General features: G+C 32.5%; 1 pseudogene; it reads left to right on the top strand.

The window, feature by feature from the left end:
- Positions 1-919: 919 nt before the first annotated feature.
- The window catches only part of LOC149549518 (uncharacterized), a 54396-nt pseudogene continuing 33499 nt past the window's right edge, over positions 920-21816 (top strand).

Raw genomic sequence — 21816 nt, 5'->3', positions numbered from 1 at the left:
TTGATGCAATAATATATGTTATTGGTGCTTTCATTCTGAGTGTAGTTATTCTTGTCAATGTGGGTTATTTTTGTGAATTCATGTTCATGAATTATAATAGAGCCAATTGTTTTGTTGTGTTGATTTGATTATATGATCTTTTAGTTCTTGTGTTTGCTTCATGTTAACAAATTTCCTTGATGTAATGAGTTGGAGAGAGATCACTCTATTGTTCCTACATAGTGTCTTGTCTCACATGAGCACACATTTTGTTGCCTTGTGATTCAATAAGAAGTGAAACATCTTTTGGTTATTACTAAGTTCCCATCGATTATTGTATCAATGGATTTGAGGAAGTGTTGCTCCTATTTTCATTGGTTTCCTACTCAATATTTTCTATGATTTAATTTATAAAATTTTTGTTATCATGGTTTATGTCCGTTAGCAATTTCCCTTTCAAGTTATTTACTTTAATCTCTCATTACCTTATCCTTTTTTTTTCCTAACACTTGGTTAAATTAGTAATTCATATAGTTGCATTGATAGATTGCATTCATTATAAAATACAAAATACCAAAAATATATCTTCTTTTGTGGTTACTTTAAAAATAGAAGGTTACATATCTTATCTAAATTTCTCGAACTAGAAAAGGCCTCCCTGTGAACAAATAAATTTATCTTCAAATGAGTGGATTCTAGTAGGTCACAAGAATGGCTAGAACCTAGGAGTTGATCCCAGATTAGATTTTCAAGAGAAGAGTTTGAAAGGATTTCTACAATTAAGCATCTTGAAAAATGATAGCTCAATAGCTAGCTCTACACAATAGATGATGGTTATATCTACCATGCCTATGATACCTCTATTCACTTTGTCACCTTGGTTACATGCTGCCATGAGTGAGTTTTATTGACCCATCCTCAAATTAAATCCTTAGGTATCATGGAAGATGTACAAAGGTCATGCCCTAGAAAGAGAACTCATTCCAAGAATCTGAGGAAGTCTAGTAGCCAAACTCATGGTGAGCTTGGCCATGATACTGACCTCAATGTCCAACTATTTTTGAACTCTAAGTTTGAAACCTTTCAATTCTATGGTGAGAGAAACTATTTAGATTCTTTGTATGAGAATGATGGTATTGGGTTTAAGAATATTCAAAGTTTGAGTCCCATGGATGTCATGGAGGAGACATTCAGTTGGGAAATTCTCAACTAGGTTAAGATCAAGGAGACATATGATGAGGATATTAGATTCCAAGTGTCAGAGGATCCCTTTGATTTTAATATAAATCTTTTGGACTTTACTATTACTACAAAAGATGAGGATTTAAGGGTAAATTAGTGTAATTTGGAGAGTGAGGAGATAAGTTGTGTTTGATGCTCAATTATGAAGATATGCTAAGTGTCTGGTCTGATAGGGGGTCACCTTGGGCTAACAACAACACTTTGCAAGATGAAAAGGTCTCCAAGGAAATGATAACATTAAAAACAAAATTAGAATTTTCTCAATATTGTCAACATAGTTAAAATTTGAGCAAGTTTATAAGGGACTTAGAGAGGATCTTCTACATATATTTGCAAGAGTTATCTATCAACTTAGTTACTTACACTTCTTGTTGATTCCTTCTTTGATTTAAGTGTAGCTTATTTCTAACATCTTTCTTAAATTCCAATATGGGGTGCTTGGGTTTTTTAGCTGGATTCTTATGTCATTCATTAGAGAAGTTGCTCATTTATAGTAGTTAATTGAAATATTTTTGTAGTAATTTAGTTGTTCATGACCACTCTTGGCTAGCATCTTAGATTCAGGCATGGCTTGTATCCAACACCCTTGCTTAACTCATGCTGAAGTGTTGGGTTTCTAGTTAATTGTTAGAATGACTCATTCAAACAATAATTTGGGGAGATGACCTAGTATTCATTTAGGATAACTTCACACACCTACATTTCTTAATCCATAAGTCAAAATTTGCCATTTTTTAGTGAACCTCTCCAAGTGAGTGAAGATCTTAAAACTATCATTTCAGTTTTCCCACATTTATGGAGCTCTGTATAGAACACATAGAATGTGAGATGGTTTAAAAGGATCATTTTAAAAATTTCACCCAAAATTCATTATGTCCACTCCCCAATAGCCTTTCACCCAAAAAATAGTACTTTTTGCAGAGATGGGCCAATCAAAACCCAATAAAGCTAAACAATGATTAACTATTATTGCATATGTATTGGCCACTAGTACATGTAGTATCATTTTTAGGGTTTTAATGAGTGATATTTGGGGAAATAGGTAACCATAGAATGTGGTGGTCATTGGAACCTGAGAGGCAACATACTTGTTTCCCATAGAACTCAAATGTAAGACTTTTATTTACTATTGAAAATGCTCTACCAAGGATGTGACAATAATTAAAACATGGATAAAAATGACTCATTTCTCCTAGAACTCAATGTCATAGAACTAGAAATCCAAGGGAATAGAGTAGAGAGAGGATAGTCAAGCTGCTTGGAAACACAAGGGATTGAGTCACTCGGCCCACACAAGCAGCTCAACAAGGTAAGGACTAAGTCACTTAGTCAATATGGGGACTATGTTCCTTGGCTAAAATACAAGCTAAGACAAGATCGATCAATATTAACACTTGGCACAGGCAGCATGTTAACCCACACAAGAAGTAAAAATAGTGTTTCAAAAAAAAAACACAAGCAAAGAGATTTGCTGCTTAATTTTGACAAATAACTAAATGCATAGAAAAATAGGTAAATAGAGACAAGATCAAACACAATATGCTAGAGATGGTGAAGTCTTCTTTCTTTTTTTCTATTAACCAAATCAAACTATAACAAATCTGGACTGTAAAACTACAAACCTAGAAAACAAAACAACTAACTACTACTTCTGATAATAAAGTAAACTTGTAGCTATGTGTGAATCTGTACAATAAGTCTAGAGAAATCACTAATTAACAATAAAAACTCTCACTTTCTATAAAACTCATAAATTCATTCACCTATACTATTGCACATTAATAAAACCTTCTATTGTTGTTGCTTTGTTGAACTACTATAAATCACTCAAAATGTCTCTGCCCTATGGAATCATTGAATGTAATGAAAAATTCCATCCTTTTATCATTTTTATAATCACAAAAAATTTTCCCCTTATTTTTAAATTGAAACTTACCTAACTACAATAAATGTGTTGACTATTGGGACTATAGTGTTAGAGGAGATTTGGGGACCTCAACTTCTAACAATTAGGTGAATGGCAAGCTCCACAAACAATGAATGAATTCAAAATTTCAACACTCCCCCTTTGTCCAAACCCAAAAACACATGGATCACTTTTGATCCAATTCAATTATGCCTAGATGTCTTCTTAAGTGCAAAAAACTTGTTATGCCCAATATCTTAATGAAGATGTGTGATAGCTACTACTTGGACTTACAATATGTCATCTTAATTTCACCATTCTCAACCAGCTCTCTAATAAAATGATATATTATTTCAATGTTCTTGCTTCTTACATGAAATACTAGATTCTTTGTCAATTCTATTGAGGAAATGCTTTCACAATAAATTGTGGTTCCATCCTCTTACTTTTCCTTCAAATATGCCAACATTCTCTTTAGCCAAATAGCTTGGCATGATGTTGCATTTTCTGCTATATTTTCAACCTTTTCTAGAGATTGAGGAAAAATTGGTTGTAAGTCTTGGATGCCCATGAAATTGCACTAGAACCCATATGAATATACAACCAAAAGTGCTCTTCCTATCATCCAAACTTCTAGCCTAGTCACCATCTATATAACCAACTAGTCCAAACTTATTTTCCATAGTATGCAAAATACCAAATCCTTTGGTGTCATTCACATACCTCAAGATTATCTTTCCCACTTGGCAATTGGAATCCTTTGGAGTTTCCATAAATCTAGAAATCAAACTTACTACATGCATCATATCACACTGAATTGCGGTCAAATACATCAAGCTTCCAACCATATTTTTATACAATGTTGGATTCACATTATCGTTGCAATCTTCCTTGCTCAACTTAAAACCTGTGGTTGTTAGTGTTGGGGCTTCCTTACTATTTTTAAATTTTAAATATCTTCAATATCTAATCTACATATTTTTTTTGAGAGATAAATATGTCATCATGCATTTGTTTTAATTCTATGCTTAGAAAGTACTTTAAGAGATCCAAATTTATTATCTCAAACTAACTTTTCATGGCCTCTTTGAAATCATCAATTAGGAAATTATCATTTCTAGGAAAAATTAAATAATCTGCATATAAGACAATAATTAAAACTTTACCATCAGCTGCCTTGATGTAAAGAGTGGGCTCACAATCACTTTTTCCAAATCCATTTCTCATCAAATATGAGTCAATCCTACTATACCATGCTCATGGATCTTGTTTCAGCCCATAAAGAGCTCTTTTCAGCCTATACACCTTGTGTTCTTCACCCAAAAATTCATAATCAAGTGGCTACTCCACACACACCTCTTTGTTCAACACTCCATTCAAGAAGGTGAACTTCACATCCATTTGAAACACCTTCCATTTATGTTGAACTACAATTGCTATGACATGACACATAGTTTCCATTCTTGCAACTAGGGCATAAGTCTCATCATAATCTCTACCATATTGTTGCTTGTATCCCTTTACCACCAATTGTACCTTATGCCTATCTATTTTCTATCTACATTCCACTTGGTGTTATAGACCAATTTAACTCCAATAACTTGTTTCTTCAAAGGAAAAGTAGTTAGCTCCCATGTCTTATTTATCTCTATTCCATTTATTTCCTCATACCTGGCCTTACACAATTTATTTTCTTTCTCAACTTCCTCAAAATAAATTGGATCACTATGAAAAAGTAATGCAAAGTTAACACTCTCATCAAACTCTTCATCATACCTTTCATCTTGTTATATCTCCCTTAGACTCTTGGTCATTCTTGCAAATAGGGAGATAAGAGTGGGGTCTAAAATTTTAGTGTTGTTGCTACTGCTATTTCATACCTTTTTTAGACCAATCTAGAGCTACTCAAAGCTAAATCTCTTGTTGTCTATGGGTATTTACCTTTCTTCTTGTTTTTATTAGGAGCAATCCTAAATTTTCTAGAGCTATTTTTATTTGTTTCTACTTCATCATATTGATAAAAAAACTTCATCTTCTTCATCAATTATTGGCACTACTTAATGCCTACTAATTTACCCACCAAGCCATCTCATGACCAATTTTCAATAAACTTTACATCTCTTGAAATGATGATCTTCTTGATGACTAGGTTATATAATTTGTATGCCTTTGATTTTGAACTATAACTAGTGAAGATGCACTTCAAACCCTTTTCATCCAACTTTTTCCTTTTCTCCTTTTCCATGTGTGCATATGCTAAACACCAAAACACCCTTGAGTGTTCAACTATCAATCTATGTCTTACCAATGCCTTAAGAGAAATCTTGTCATGGACTACCTTTGTTAAACGCCTATTTATTAAATATACTATTATTGTTGTAGCATCTCCCCAATATTCAGTTGGGAGACCTTTTTCTTTCATTATGGTTCTTTCCATCTCAATAATAGTCCTATTCTTCCTCTTAGCCACCCCATTTTGCTATGTAGTATAGATAACTATAATCTCCTTCTTGATACCATTTTTTCTGAAAAACTTTATAAAAGAATTGGAGGTATACTCACCCCCCTCTATCTGACCTTAGGAATTTGACATAATGACCACATTCTTTTTCAGCTGGGGCTTTAAACTCTACAAACTTATCAAATGCGTCAGATTTAATTTTCAAAAAAATAGCCATGCCCTACAATTGGGATCATCTATGAATGTCATAAAATATGTGTTTCCCCCAATAGAAGTTTGCATTAGAATAACTAAATCAATATGAACTAGCTCTAATGGTGTTGTTCCCCTTCTAGAGTTTCTAGAATTAAAGGGAAGTCTATGTTGCTTACCTAAAATACAAACCTCACACTTGTTAGATGACTCTACAATATTTGGAAAACCTTCTAGCATTCTTTTCTTGGACACTAAATTCAAACTAGCATAACAAAGATTTCCATTTTTAAGATTTCATAGCTTAGAGGGGTCTTCAATCATGCTCTTTAGAGCTAATTGTTGATGTACTGATGTATGTAAATTATTGGGAGGTGTAGCAACAATTTGAGAAGAGAAACATGTCTATCCTCAAGTGGAACATCTGGTTCCTTGTCATTTGGATTGTTGCCAGAATCTTCTTACTCTCATCTTTCTTATGATTGACACACTTGTCATTTTCCATCGGTAATTTGTAACCATTTTGAATGAGTTTTCCAACACTCACCAAAATGTGCTTCATGCCTAGGGCAAAATAAACATTTTGAATCTCTCTCTTCTCACCTTACTTGTTGTAGACCATAATAGGTCATTTTCCCATAATAGGAATGGTTTCATTGTTTCCCATTTTAATTTTAGATTTGAAATTCTTATCAATAAATGAAAATAAATTTTCATTACCACTCATATGGTTGCTACAACCACTATCCAAATACCATACCTCAGGGTTTCCTTCTTCACCACTGTTGCACATAATGAAGGTTGTGGGATTGTTTGCTTTACTCATATTCACATCAACCACATTTGTACTTTTCCTTGACCAATCACCTTGCTTTTTCTAGCATTCACTTGTATAATTCCCAAGTTTTTTGCAATAATAACACTCCACATTGCTCTTATTTGATCTGTAATTTTTATTGCCTCCTCTAGAGCTATTTTGAGACATTTTTCTTCCTCTTGGCTACTTTATCTTCTTGAGAATTCTCCTCTAGTATTTCTTTGTCTAGATTTTCCATAACCTCTGCCTCTAGAGCCTCTATCAAAGCCATTTCTTCATCTCATCATACCTCTTACATTAGCCTAAACTTTAAAAGCTTGCTCTTAGGAAGATGTTGTTGATCTACTTATCTAGTGCTCATGGGTTTGGACAACATCCATCAACTCATCCATTGTCAAAGTAGTGAGGTCCTTTGACTCTTCAATGGTCATCACAAAACTAACATACTTTAGAGGAAGAATTCTCAATATCTTTTCCACTATTCTCTCTCCTTATAGTCTTCTCCATTTGACTTCAATTTATTTACGGTAAAAGCACAAACCTATGTCACCCTTTTGTAAAGGAAAAGGCTAACAAAAGTATAACTTTTCACCTTCAATGATATAAAAATGGTATTTTTATTTTGAATTTGGAAATGAAGTAAACTAATGAAATGTGTATAAATGGATGAAGTTTAGGATTATAATTTTAAATAATTATTTGGAATAAGAATTGATATATTTTCCTAATTTTTATAGATAATTTTTTAGGTGTTTAAAAACGCTGAAAATTAGGGGTCTAGTTCCCAGGACAAAGCTATATGGAGATAAACTTATTTCCCTTTGATATCAAACTATGTTACAAATAACATATATATCTAGAACAATAAAAAATAAAAATTAGCTTTAGACCTATATTTTCTCTTTTATAAGGATTGAAATCTCAACTCACCTAAAATCAATAGTTTTCATCTCCCACCACATTTTTCAAAATAAATTTATTTTAACTAGGAGAAAAATTATACATTCTAAAAGAGGACTCCCTCGTCCAAAATTTCATATAATTTTTAGATATTTTTGATATGATCTAATATTTTTTTCTTTCTCAAAACCAACATCTTTTCAAGTGTTAAAATACGTGGTTGTAGAATTTTTTATTACAATATACTATATCTAATTAAAACACTATAAACTCTATATGAAAATATTCTTGACTCTAAGCACTATGAAATGGTTTTTACATATTATTAAAAAAAATCATAAAAAATAGTTAGAATTATTGAAATGCCACTTTTTAAAAATAATTTTATTTCTATTTAGTAATTGGATACAAACTAGTATAAAACATGCATTTAATAGACATTTCCAATTTGAAAAGTGTGAGACCATATACAACTTAGCTAGAATGAATTTATCTAGATCATATGTTTACAAATATATATTTTTAGATAGAAATACTCAAATTCAGTCATTCTGATAAGTCATCCTAAAAGGTGACACAACTCTGTACTTTTACCCTTTATCAAACTAGAGATCCTTGATATAAAGTCTTCAATAGATTCATTATCCTTCATTTAAAGGTTCTTAATCTCCCTTTGAATCATATGTAGCTTCACCAGGTACAATGACTTTATCAGTCCTTTTGAAATTCATCTCAAGGATATCCCATGCTTCCTTTAAATAATTAGCTACTCCAATTGTGGGAAAAATTGCCTCTTTCATGGCTATCTCAATCAAGCTTAACACTTTTGCATCCTTCCTTCTTGACTCCTCCAGTTGAGTCTTTTAATGATTGGTGAGGGTAGCATATTCTAGTGGGTCCATTACATCATCGAACCTATTACCTGCAAACTCCCACTAATCATTTGCAGGCATGATGGTTTTAATGTTCTTTGCCCAAGTGTGATAATTTTGTCCATTCAAGGATGGTGGTTGCCACCAAATCTTTCCTTCATCTCTAGCCATGTCTCTGACACAAAAAACTTCAAAATCTAGAAAAAAAAATAAAAATTCTCAAACTCACAAGGATGTGGGGCCAAATGGCTTTGATACCATGTAAAAAAATTAGAAATCCAAAGGAGGAGGAGCTTGCAGAGGTCAGCTGAGCTACTTGGCAACACAAGGGACTGAGTCACCTAGTTGACACAAGGATCTTGATAAGGTGAGGATTGAGTCACTTAGTCAATATAAGGACCAAGTTACTTAGCTAAACCACAAGCCTTTACAAGATTGAGCAATATTAAATCTCGGCAAAGGAAGCATGTTAATGCATGCAAGAAAAAAAAATCGTGTTTCAAAAAAAACACACAAGCAAATAAATTTGCTACTCAGTTTTGACAAATAACTAAACACATAGTGGAATAAATAAATGAAGACAAGATCAAAAACAATACACTAGAGATAGTCAAGTGTCATTTCTTGCTTTCTATTAACCAAATAAAACTATTACAAATCTAATGTGTAAAACTACAAACCAAAACAACAAAACAACTAACTACTACTTCTGATAATAAAGTAAAGTTGCAGCTATATATGGCTGCATAGAATATGTCTGGAGCAATTACTTCTCAATAGCACAAACTCTCACTTTCCATGGAACTAATATATTCATTCACTTGTGCTACTGGACTCTAATAAAACTTTTTGTTGAACTATTTTGAATCACTCATAATGTCTCTTCCCTATGGAATCATTGAATAGAATGAAACATTCCTTCCTTTTATCATTTTTCTACTCACAAAAATTTCCCCCTTATTTTTGAATTCAAACTTACCTAACCATAATAAATGTCTTGATTGTTAGGGTTGTAGTGTCAGAGGAGATCTGGGGATCTCAACTTCTGACAGGTAGTCGAATGATAGGCTCCAAAAACAATAAATGAATTCAAAATTCCAATACTCAAATATAAGACCTTCTATGCTCTACCAATTAAACTATGGGTCTCTCTTGGCAAACCTATTTTCATCTTATTTCTAACACTCTCTTTTAAGCCACTATAGGTGCTTCGAGTTCCTAAACAAGCTATCCATTTGAGTAAGCTAGGTCTCAAATCAAAAATATTTCCTCTATTGCTAGAGTGCTTCACAAACTAAACTTATTGGCACCATTTGACTATCTTATCTTCAATCAAAATGTGACTTACTTCCAACATCAAATACATTATAGTTTATAAGAACTAACCCAATTTCTTAAACGCATATATAAGGTTAATGCTTATTAGTATTTCAATTCTAAGATTACTTTTACTTTTTGGGTAGGCAGGAATGTTGTATGGAGTTGTACCAGATCTTAACATGGGGAATGAAGGGAAATTAGATCAAATAGAAAGGGTACTAGTAACGAACTCATGTTACTACAATGAAGAGAAGAAGTATGGATGTCATGAAGGGAGAGAAGCTTGTGTAATAAGATATTGTGAAAAGCATTAGAGCAGATTGTTTTCCAAATGAATCAGATATCAAGTTCGCAAACTCAACACAGAGAAACAATTGCAGATGAAAGTCAAATTTATCATAGTTAATCTAATTTCATTATTACACCAAATTTTTTACTCTATGATTAATTTTTCTTTTCTTTTTTAACCTCTTTTTATCATGGTTGACTTGTAAAGAGTGCAAGTGATTTTTTTTGGATTGAAGTGCCCACAAATCTAAATAGATGTTGGTCTTATTACATTAATTAGGTTATTTTCTATGTTTAGAATAAATTAATAAATAAGTTATATAGTTAGTTGCTGGGAAGTTATTCTTGTAAGTCGTTTTTGAAAGGGAAACTAAGGCTATATAAAGTTGTTTAGATATCAATGTGAATAAATTTGTATGTATCTGAATGTATGCAATGAAAATTTGAATCAATAAAATTAGTCATTTTATATTTTAGTGCTTTCATTAGGTATCAAAGCTAGGTTAATTGATGCTAAGCATAGTGGTTTTGATGGATTTTGGATGATCAGAGTCTAAATTTTTTAGGTGATGAGATCTTCTACAAATTGGAATTTTTTTTATTGAAGAAAGGTTTGAGATTTATTGTAGCCTACAAGTCCATGAGTATGTTGTGATTTTTTTATTATCAAGAATAAAATAGAGATCAGTTGCATATTACATGCATCACTCAATGTGTTGTTCTCTAAACAATGGATAAATTAACTACTATTCCCAAATTTGAAGGACCTAAGTTTTACACATGGAAAATTAAGATACAATTACTTTTGATTGGAAAAGAACTTTGGGACATTGTTAATGGAACTATTTAAAAATCCCAAGATGTAGATGAAATGACAAAGTTGATGGCTAAAGATCATAGGGCCTCTGCATTGATTGTATTTGGTGTATTAGATGTATATTTGTACCATTTTGATCTTTTAAAGACTTCAAAAGAAATATGGAATGGGGTTAATGTCTTGTTTGGTTCACATGCTTCTAGTGCAAAAATTTTCATAAAAAAAAAGTTGTATAGGTTGAAGATGAACAAAGGTGTTAACATTGTTCAACATATAAGTTTTTCTTGTTCACTTCTTAATCAACTTGTAGGTGTGAACTCTAAAGTTGATAATGATGATTCCAAAGCAATCCTACTTAGTATCATGCCTTCAAGCTTTGATCATGTTTTTTCCACTTTGAACAAAATGAATCCTACCCTAGAAACAATAAATTGTTCCTTAAATGATGAAGGAAGTAGAGATCATAAGATTCATAAGTTTACTGAGAAATGTGTTTTATTTGCTAGAAATAAATCTAGTGTTACTAGCATAAGAGAACTTAAATTCTTTTATTGTCACCAAAATGGATGTGTACAGATGAATTATTTTTAGTGGGCCAAAGATATTATCGATGGGAAGTTGAAGAAAAATATAGCCTATTTTGTAATTGAAGGTGAGAAACACTTTTTTTATTTTACAATACATACAAGAAATGATGATTGTCATAGTCCACCTGAAATTTATACAAGATTTGTACATTAAAGAATAACAAATAAATTATAGGTGGCCAGAGTTAATGGAGATAAGAATATTTTTTATCATCTCGAGTTAGCTTCTCTCGTAGAGATGATTATTGCATGGGAAGCACCTATTTGTGTCTCTAAAGAGAAGAGGGGGATTGGAAACATGATTATCCTTCCAAGGAGAGAGGAGGAAAGACATCTCATGTGTAGTCATATTAGTGACTATTGTTCCTACTATATAGAAGGAGATATTAGACATACTCCAAGGAGATGTTTAATTTTGGAGGAACTATGTGTTAATGTGCAAGAGAGGTGGGAATACTAACATTATCAGGACAACTTCAGGATTTGTGATCTAAAGTTGTAGATAGGAAATCTAGTTGAATAAGTGAAGATTAGTGAAAGCATTTCATCAGAGTTTTCAAGGAAAAATATTCGTGAAGGAGCTTCATCAAAGTTTCCAAAGCATTGGGTTAAAACCTTTACAAATTTAACTTTTGTTGGATTAATGTAATAAGTGGGGAATATTGGAATTATTGCATTAAGTAGGTTACTTTCTATGTCTAGATTAAATTAATAAATAAGTTAGATGTTTAGTTGTTGGGATGTTATTCATGTAAGTAGTTTTTGTAAGGAAAAAAAAGGCTATATAAAGTTGTTCAGATATCCATGTGAATCATTCTATATGTATCTAAATGTATCCAATGAAAATTTGAATAAATAAAATTGGTCATTTTATATTTAGGCACTTTCAAGCTAGATAGGAAATAAGACGAAAATCATTCCTATTTTTTTGTACCCTTCTATTTTTTATAGATTTTTGGTATAATGACACTAATATTTATAATTATATGACAACTTGTAGGTGACGCAAATTCAAAATTTCATCAACTTAATGAAAGTTATCTTTTTCTTCATCATTTTTTCCCATTCTGTACATTCTAAAAAATGGATTTAGGAGGTGCACTTCATTGTTATGTTACATCTTTTATGCTAAACTTTATAATGCGACTGGGATTTTTTTTCCATACCACATTGTTTTGAATAGTAAGCTGAATCTTATGCACTCTTCCTCTAAATATTCTATGAATCTTCTTGAGATTGCAGTGTTGTAGGAACTACAATGCATGTAGATGTGTATAAGTGGTGTGCAGGTTTTGGGTTATGATTTGTGTAGTGGACGTAAGTTTATTATGAGAAAATTTTGTTGTCTTCTAAAATGCTCAATAGCTTGATTTTAAAAGTAAATGTAAATAGTGAAAGTTGACTTACTTTTTCCAAGTTTTAGTTTTCCTTAATGTGTGATGTTTAAGGATGACCTAAGAGAAGAATCACATTCATTCGAATTAATGTGACTTAAAGCATCCTTGGAAAGGAATGTCATGTGTAGCATTGAAATTCTTTATTTCACCTACTATCTACACTCCTTATCATGTGGATGATGAGTTTATTTATCATTTTCTTATCTATTAGATACTATATCTATATACAATTGTTTAACATACTATCTTTCATTTAACAAAAAAAATCAAAATTAATTGCATAAAAAACAAATCAAACAATAGAGACAATCATACCCTAAAGAAAACCTTAAATTAATTTTAAATGAGTCAAATGAACGATCATTAAAAATCCATTATAAATTTCATGTATATGTATAATCCATCATTTTTAGCCTATTTATTTGTTCATAATTGGTCCATTTCTTAGATCACTATTGGGATATTTGTACACAACTACTAAGACATTTGTTCAGAAATACTAACAAAATCCTAGAAATAGGTTTTACATCATGAAGTTGCATAAATATACAACCAAGAGAAATGTCAAAAACTCAATTTACTAATTATTTTGTATGTTTTTGTGAAGCTAGCTTTAAAAACTACTTGTATGCTTCTCCTAAGAGCATGCATAGAAGTTTTAGTATTTCTTTTATTGATTTTAATTAGAAAGGAAAGAAATTTTAATTTTAATATTTTCTTTAGGATGAACAAAACATAAGAGTCACCATCATTTGAATTTGTGATTTTAGACAAAGGACCTTCGGAAAAGGATATCATGAGTAACATTGAATTTTTTTTGTATTAGGTACTAGATATGCTCCTTATCTTGTGGATGTTAAGTGTACAATCATGTGAGGATGGAATCTAGAGAACTCTTCCATCTTTCTTATTTTATATTTTTATCTTAAATATATTAATTATTAATTTTGAAGGAGTCAAATAAATGGCAATTAAAAGACTATTATAGGTTTCATATGTACAAATAGCCAATCATTTTTAGTCTTTTTTTTTTCATAATTGGCTCATTTTTACATCACTACTAGGACATTTGTGCATAACTACTATGACATATGTTCATAAATTCTTACAATCTTAGTGAATTATTGAGGCACCCTTAAGTAGCTTGAATGATACTTGAAAATGACTAGTTTTTAACCCTTCACTATTTAACAAAGTTTATAATGAGCATCGTTACTACCAAAAGCCTAAATATAATTTTGAAGTCATGAAGTCACATAAAGACAACTAAAAAAATGTCCAAACTCATCTTATAGTTTCTAGGCTCTATGGTTGTGTAAAGTAATCTATAAAAACTACTTATATCCTTATCCTAGTGGCAAGTATTGAGGTTAAAATATTTATTTTAGAGATTTTAAATATTTTAATGTTTTATTTAGCGAATGATTATCAGTATTGTTTAATTTTATTTTTTATATAATTAGTTTTTATTTATTTATTGTTAAATGAACGATGGTATGTTAAATAACTATATATAAATATACTATCTAAAAGCTAAGAAAAATAGATGGTATAAGATCACATTTCAAACGTAAAATATTTGAGTGTAACACCTACAAAATAAAAATATGATAAAGAAAAAAATAAAGAAAATGTCATCCCAAATAAAAAGCAATTATAAATTCAAATGGCTATATAAAAGAAACATAAATCATACAAGTACTAAGGACTAAACTAAAAGGGAGGGTAGAAGAAGGTAGGTCATACATATATTGATTAATAGGATCCCTACACCTAGCCCAAAACTATTGTGAGTGGCATTACTATGTTGTGAAATAGTACACATTATGGAAAACATGAATACAAAATAAAATATATCTCTATAGGTGTTGACATTGGCATCCCCATTTTATTCTTTTGAAGACATGTATCTAAGAACTTTGGTTCAACTAGCTATCTAGATAGCAGTTTTAGCCACTATGTTAGGATCCACAATGTTGGGATCAAGGTCTCTCAATATTTTCAATTCCTAACATTGCTACTTGGTATTACATGTTTAATATTTGATTAATTTATGAGCTACAATGATAAAAAAAAATTGCAAGTGCTATTTCACAATATAGTGGAAGTTAGAATGTTGACTTGTTTTTTAATTAAGAAAAAAAAAATTAATAGTTGAATGTTGACTTATTATCTCATTAGAAAGGTGATAATTTTTTTTATTTTTTCCTCATGTCGATGTAAGTGTTTTATATAGAGGACCTTGGAATTTTATGTTGGTACACAATAAATATTATGTAATGAAAATTTATGACATATATATCTATGACAACTTATCATAGCTTTATGGTACATAAAATTGTGGCAATCTCGAATAGGTTCTATAATAGAATGACAAGTGAAGGAGGTAGAAAGTAGGTAGTGAAAAATGTAGGAGAAGATATTTTTGTTAGAATTTCCACAAGTCAAAATTATTTTAGAATGGTTGACCAATAGCACAACGATGTGTGGATTTTCATGGTGTATGTATAGTTGCATGCAAGTGATGTAGGAAGAAGAATCTACATCAATGATAGATGAAAATTTTTAGTATTAATGAAATATTTTTGATGAAAATACTAGAACTCTATTATTCAATCTAGAGACTGGAGTCATTGTGTACTAATATAAAGCCCCATATTTCCTATTTGAAAGTGGAGTTGTTGTGAGATATCATGGAAAACAGTTTTCCTAAATGATGTTGTAGATGATGATGAGTGGTGTATATCTTTGGGATTTGAGGTTTTTATTTAATTTTGATTTCTTTTTAGTAGTTCAAAATTTCTTTGATGCCTCTTGATTGTGTATTTTGAAAATTATTTCTACCTTTCTATAGTTTGATGTGTGGGAGAAAGTAAAGTGTAGAGATACCTTTGTAACGTTTTGATAATTTGTGATGAAACTCTTTAAATTTGTGATTCAAAAAACCAAAAAAAGTTGAAGTTGATTTCTATTTGGTTCATAAGAATGCCAACTTTAACGAAAAAAAAATTAAAAATAAAAAAAATCAGTGTTGATAGGGGCTTTATTCTAGCCCTCATGTTTATAATTTTTTTTGCATGGCTACATTTGAGAATGCTAATATCATGGTTAGTAAAAAATTAGATAGTTTGAACCATGCTAGTTGTGAATGTGAGATGGAATTAATACTACAAATGATAAGCTTATGTGAACTAGGAATTGAAGAAAAATATGCAGATCAAAATAAGCATGAAAATGGGATAAAATAGATTCAAATGCACATGCAACTATTTTAAGGAAAATTTTTCTAGGAATAAGGACTCATTTTAAAAATATAAAGTCAACAAAGAATATATGTGAAACTTTGTAGAAAATGTATGAAAGAACCAAAAAATTAAAATTGATGGATATTAAAAGATAAAATCAACGCATTTGAAAATGAAGGAAGGAGATAATATGAATGATCATATTGTAAATTTGAAATATTGAAGAAACCAACTTGCAATGATGAAAGTTGAGTATCAAGACTCCATAATCATAGATTTATTGATTAAAAGTATCAAGATGAGTAGCATAATTTTATTCATACATTAGAGCTAATTGGAGAAATATCCAATATAAAATTAGAAGAAGTGTATGGTGCTTTACTAAATGAAGAGGATAGACTTAAGAAGATCACTGGTGAGTCTAGCAAGTGTTCTAAAGTATTTATGGCTAGAGGAAAATATATGAATCACATTCAAGTTAAATTGTATCAGAAAAAATAAAATTAAGGGGTTCAATAGAAAAATAATCAAAGGCAACATAATCAACCAAGAGAATACCAATATACATGCATAATTTTCAAAGGCAACAAAGTGAATGGAGAAGTTACAAAAGTAATATTAGATGTTATAATTGTGGATAAGGCCATATAAGTGATCAATGTCATAATAAATCATAAATAATATTTAATCAAAGAAGACAATCAATTTTTTCTCAAAAAGAGGTTGATCATAACATTATGATAGCTACTCCACCTTAAAACACCGTGCACACAACAAGATTTCAAGTTTAAAGAGGTGCTATCATTATCATAATTGTTTCTCAAAAAGAGGTTGATCATAACATTATGATAGCTTATCCACCTTGAAACACCATGCACACAACAGGATTTCAAGTATAAAGAAGGGGCAGGCCACTTTAACTAAGGAAAATGAGATTGCAGATGAAGCAATGCATTTCTTTTCTTCTCTTATTTCTAAGGACCCTTCACTTTCACTAAAAGATCAAGAGGATATATTGACTTCAATTCCTAGTCTGCTACAGGAACATCATAATTATATGTTGAAGGCTATTCCTTCATCACATGAAATTTACCAAGCTCTACTATCTCTCCCTGCTAACAAAGCTCTAGGGCTGGATGGTTTCCTAACATTCTTTTTCTAGAAATATTGGGAGGTGGTCAAAGGGGACATGATGAAGGTAGTGTAGGAATTTTTTGGGGCTAGGAACCTTTTGAAGGAACTTAATGCTACATTTTTGGTGTTAATCCCAAAAACCTCGGGGGCTGATTCGATGGATAAGTTCAGACCCATAAGCCTATTCAATTCTTTCTATAAAATTATTTCAAAAGTTTTGACCACTAGGATTCTTAGTGTTCTCCATTTGATTATTTCTCCATAGAAAACTTTCTTTTTCCTAGGGAGATAGATCCTAGACTCAATAATGATGGTTCATGAGGTAATTCACTCTTTGGAAGCTAGGAAGAGGGAAGGATTCCTGCTCAAGCAAGACCTATCTAAAGCCTATGACAGGGTGGAATGGGACTTCTTGAAAGCTGCTCTCTAGGATTTTGGATTTGATTTCTAGGTTTGTAAACTAATTCTTTAGCTTGTCTCCACCACATCTCTAGCCATCCTAATCAATGGAGCTCCCTCAAATTTCTTTTTTCCCTCAAGAGGTCTTAGACAGGGTGACCCTTATCCCCTATTATGTTCATTATTATAGCAGAGTGTATTGGGAGGTTAATCTTGAGGAAAAGATAGGATTGGAGCCCGCATGGTATTAAGCCATCATCTAAGCAGATTACACTCACAAATCAACAATTTGTGGATGACACAATTGTGGGTGGGGAAGGCATGGTTCAAGAGGCTAAGGTGTTAAAATGTTTGCTAGATACCTACATGAGGGGTTCAAGATAGGCTATAAACTAGAAAAAAGCTTGGTCTTTTTTGTAAACACCCCAATTGAGTGACAAAGAAAGATAGCTTGCATCTTGGGATGTGGTGTGGGGTCTCTTCTAGCTAGTTATCTTGTAATGCCACTAGGATCAAAACTGCCAGAATCTTTTTGGAATGGCATTATTGATAGATTTAACAAGAAGCAAGCAAGATGGAAAGGTGCTAGCCTTAGTCAAGTAGGTAAATGTAATTTGGTGAAATCAACTCTTTAAAACCTCCCAACTTATGCCCTCAGCCTATTCAAGATCTCGATTAAACATGCTGATAGAATGGAAAAAATCTAGATGGACTTTTTGTGGATAGGGGTTGAAGAAAACAAGAGATATCATTTAGTGGCATGGGATAATGTTTTCTTGTATAAAACCTATGGTGGTCTAGGCATTAGATAAATCAAACACCTAAATAAGGCTCTACTAGCGAAGCAAATATGGCACGTTTTTCAAAATTTTGGAGAATGGAACAATAATATGGTGGAAAAGTACTTGAGAAGGCATTCTCTCAGCTTCATATTTAGCGAGGTTGATCTTCCACATGGATCCTTTATCTGGAATGGGATACTTAAGGAAAAATCTTTGGCTAAATCAAAGGCAAAGTGGAATGTAGGTAATGGGGAAAGTATCTTATTCTGGTAGGACAATTGGTTAAGTTAGGGGCCCATCATAGATCATCCTAACTATGAGAGATGGGCTGATTTATGTATAAGAAGATTTGGCCTGAAAGTTAGTGACTAAAAAGATGATCAAGGATGGAAAGACCTATCCCTAGTTTCCCAAGATCTTAAACCACTGATGAATATCCTAAATGCCATGATCCTTAATAATAAGAGGGATGAAATTATATGGGGAGACAATTCCAATGGGTTATATTTAGTTTCTCTAGGCTATTTCTTTCTATGGAATCGGATGGAGAAACCTATCTAGGAATAGGCTTAGATGATTGGCCTCACTCTAAAAATCAACATATTCTTCTGGCTGCTTCTTCAAGAAAAAATTCTTACTTTGGATAACCTAAATAAGAGAGGTTAACTAGGGGCTATGGAGTCAGTTGGTGTAAACCAGCCAACATTCAAGATTTCTTCAGACAATGGACTAGTATGTATAAAGGAATGAAGACACATATGATATGTTCCTGGTCTCTTCCACATTTAAACTGGGGAATATGGAAAGAAAGGAATAATAGTATTTTCAAAGATAGGGAAGCCATTGCTTTTTTTATTGCAGCTAAAATTGTTAAAACCATGAAGGAGAACTTCACCATTAGAAAGTGGGGAGACATTGAAGAAGGAGGAAAAAACATAGTGAAGAAATAGGACAGGGAGAGGAAAAGACAGGAAGCTAAGTGACTTTTTCCCCCTAAAGAATGGTATAAAGCCAATTTTGACTAGGTAGTCAAAGGGAATCCTGGCCTTGTCGGCTATGGAGTAATTATTAGAAATGGTCATGGAATGGGAGTTGTAGCTTTTTATTATCCCTTAGGGATTCAAACGAATCACTTTGTGGAGGCCAATGTGGCTTGTCATATCATTAAACTAGCTTTGGCTACTATAATTGAAAACCTTTGGTTGGAGGGAGACTCTTTAAATGTAATAAATTGTTAAAAAGGTTGTGTTAAGCCCTTCTAGACTATTGCAAATGTGGTTGAGGAGATTCAATCAAATTTGGGCAAATTCAAAAGGGTCCATGTCAGCCATGTGTATAGAGAGGCCAACTCAGATGTGGATTGGTTTGCGAATGAGGCTATAGCCAAAAACATGTCGATGACATGGCACAATGGAGACATCTTTCCTATGGCTATGAAAGATATTATAATGCTAGAATGTATCTAATGAAGTACGAAGGCAATTTAACATTAATTATGGAAATATATGTAATAGCGCAAGTAAGACAAGATGTTAATGAAATTCATGGGAAGGTAATAACTCTCCATCATTTCATGTACTTGTGGCACACTTTATGGGTCTCTTTGCCCATCCCCATTAAAATTTCTAAAGATAAGAAAGATTCAAGGATACAAAAAATGTAGGAAGTTAAGGTCTATGAGAATTTGTGTAGGATTTTTGAACAAGAAATCAAGATGGTTGGGGAGAGGAGCAGGAAGGAGCTAACCAGGGAGGCAAAAAAATGAACTAATAGAATGAAGGTTTGGAACAAGCTGGAGAAGGGTGGAATAGCAAGGTACATTGAGAAACTCCATGGCTTTGATAAGGAGCTCACCAAGCTCATGGTGAATACCTGGATGAACGGGCATGTAAAAATTTATGGGGTTTCACACCAAATCAATGTGGAAATGATAGCTCAGGTCACAGAGATACCCATGGAGGGGATAAATTTATACAGGGATAAGAAAATGTCAGCTAATGCAGTTAGAGATTTTGTGAAGAATGAGGAAGAAAGGAAGTAGTTAGTGAAGGTCGAGACATACTACACAATGGAGTCAATTAAAAAATTGTGGAGGTATCTTTTAAGGGTAGTTATTGAATTTATATCTCTTGACACTAGATTCGATAGGGTCAAAACACACCACTTTTTTCTATTAAATCATTTTAGACATGGCATAAAAATTTCCTTTCCTTTTTATCTATTTACTTCGATGAGTAAGGGCATTAATGGTTTTAAGAAGAAAACCTATACAAACCTAGCCCTTCATGAGGGTTTGCTCCTATTGGTCTATGAATATCTTAAGACTCAAATGAGGGGAAATCTTTAGGCCACTTTGGGGATGCTTTAGAGGCCAATGGGAGCTTGAACTATTTTGATTCTAAGGAAGTTCAAAGTCTTAGCTCAAAAGACAAGGATAACACCTCCTTGAAAGGAAAGAGGCCCAAGGGAGGGGAGAAAATTCCTTCTCTAGCCAGTATTATTCCTAGTAGAAAGATCCCTCAGAGCTTAAACCCCCAATCTAGTGAAATAGGAGGAAGAGGAGTATAATGAAGAAGAAAAGGAAATGTAATAAAAGGAAGAGAAGAAGGGGGGGATAGTGAGAAGATGGTGGAGGAAATTACTATTCTACCAGGGAACCCCAAAAAGAGAAAGGCTAAGGAGCTACAATCAGAAGAGAGAAAAGATAAGACCCCTGAGGCTTCAGGACCTATCCCTTCTATCTCTCCATCTAAGGAGAATAAGGAAACTATGGTGGAAGATAGTGGGGAGATAATCATGAAAGATAGAAGGAGTTCATGGAGAAACTTCAACACTCAAATGGTAAAGATGGGGATTGTTAGGGAGAAAATGAACTTGCAAGTCATGGAAGACATAAAAGGAAAAGCCCATTTTGATGAACTCATAGACCTTGCTCCGGTTACAATTTCAAATAATGAAAGAGAAACATGGCTTAATCTACTCAATAATGCCAAAAGCAACATGATAGATATTTATTGCTCTATCAAGTGGTTGTTCCATGAGATTGAGGTACTCAAGGAGAAAAGGAGCTAGGAGGAAGGCCAAAGGATGAGCAACGACTAGGGTCAAGTTGCTGACTAGGAGGATCGTCTCTCAAAGGTTTAGAAAAGGGTCCAAAGGATATAGATATCGAACCAAAACCCTGTTAATGATGTGATTGCTACTCTGAACATTCTAAATGAGAACATCAATAGTCTAGGCGAATTGCTGAAAAATGTAGGAATCGGTGGGGAAAAGGAAGAAAATGCTAGCATGGACCTCAGGTAGACCAAAGAAGAAATGAAAGAGACTAGGGGCTAGGTGAAATGAACTACCAAACTGAACTAGGAATGTGTGGGCATGGAGATCCAAAATGCCAATGAGGAAGCAAAAAATTTGCAAGATCTAGATAGTGAGAAATAATTACTAGAAGTCTTTTTTTTTGCTTCGTCCTATCTTA

This window comes from Cupressus sempervirens, chromosome 7, assembly GCF_028749045.1.
Source record: "Cupressus sempervirens isolate cs-2001-9-10 chromosome 7, ASM2874904v1, whole genome shotgun sequence".
Lineage (NCBI taxonomy): Eukaryota > Viridiplantae > Streptophyta > Pinopsida > Cupressales > Cupressaceae > Cupressus > Cupressus sempervirens.
This window is presented reverse-complemented; position numbering and strand designations above follow the sequence as displayed.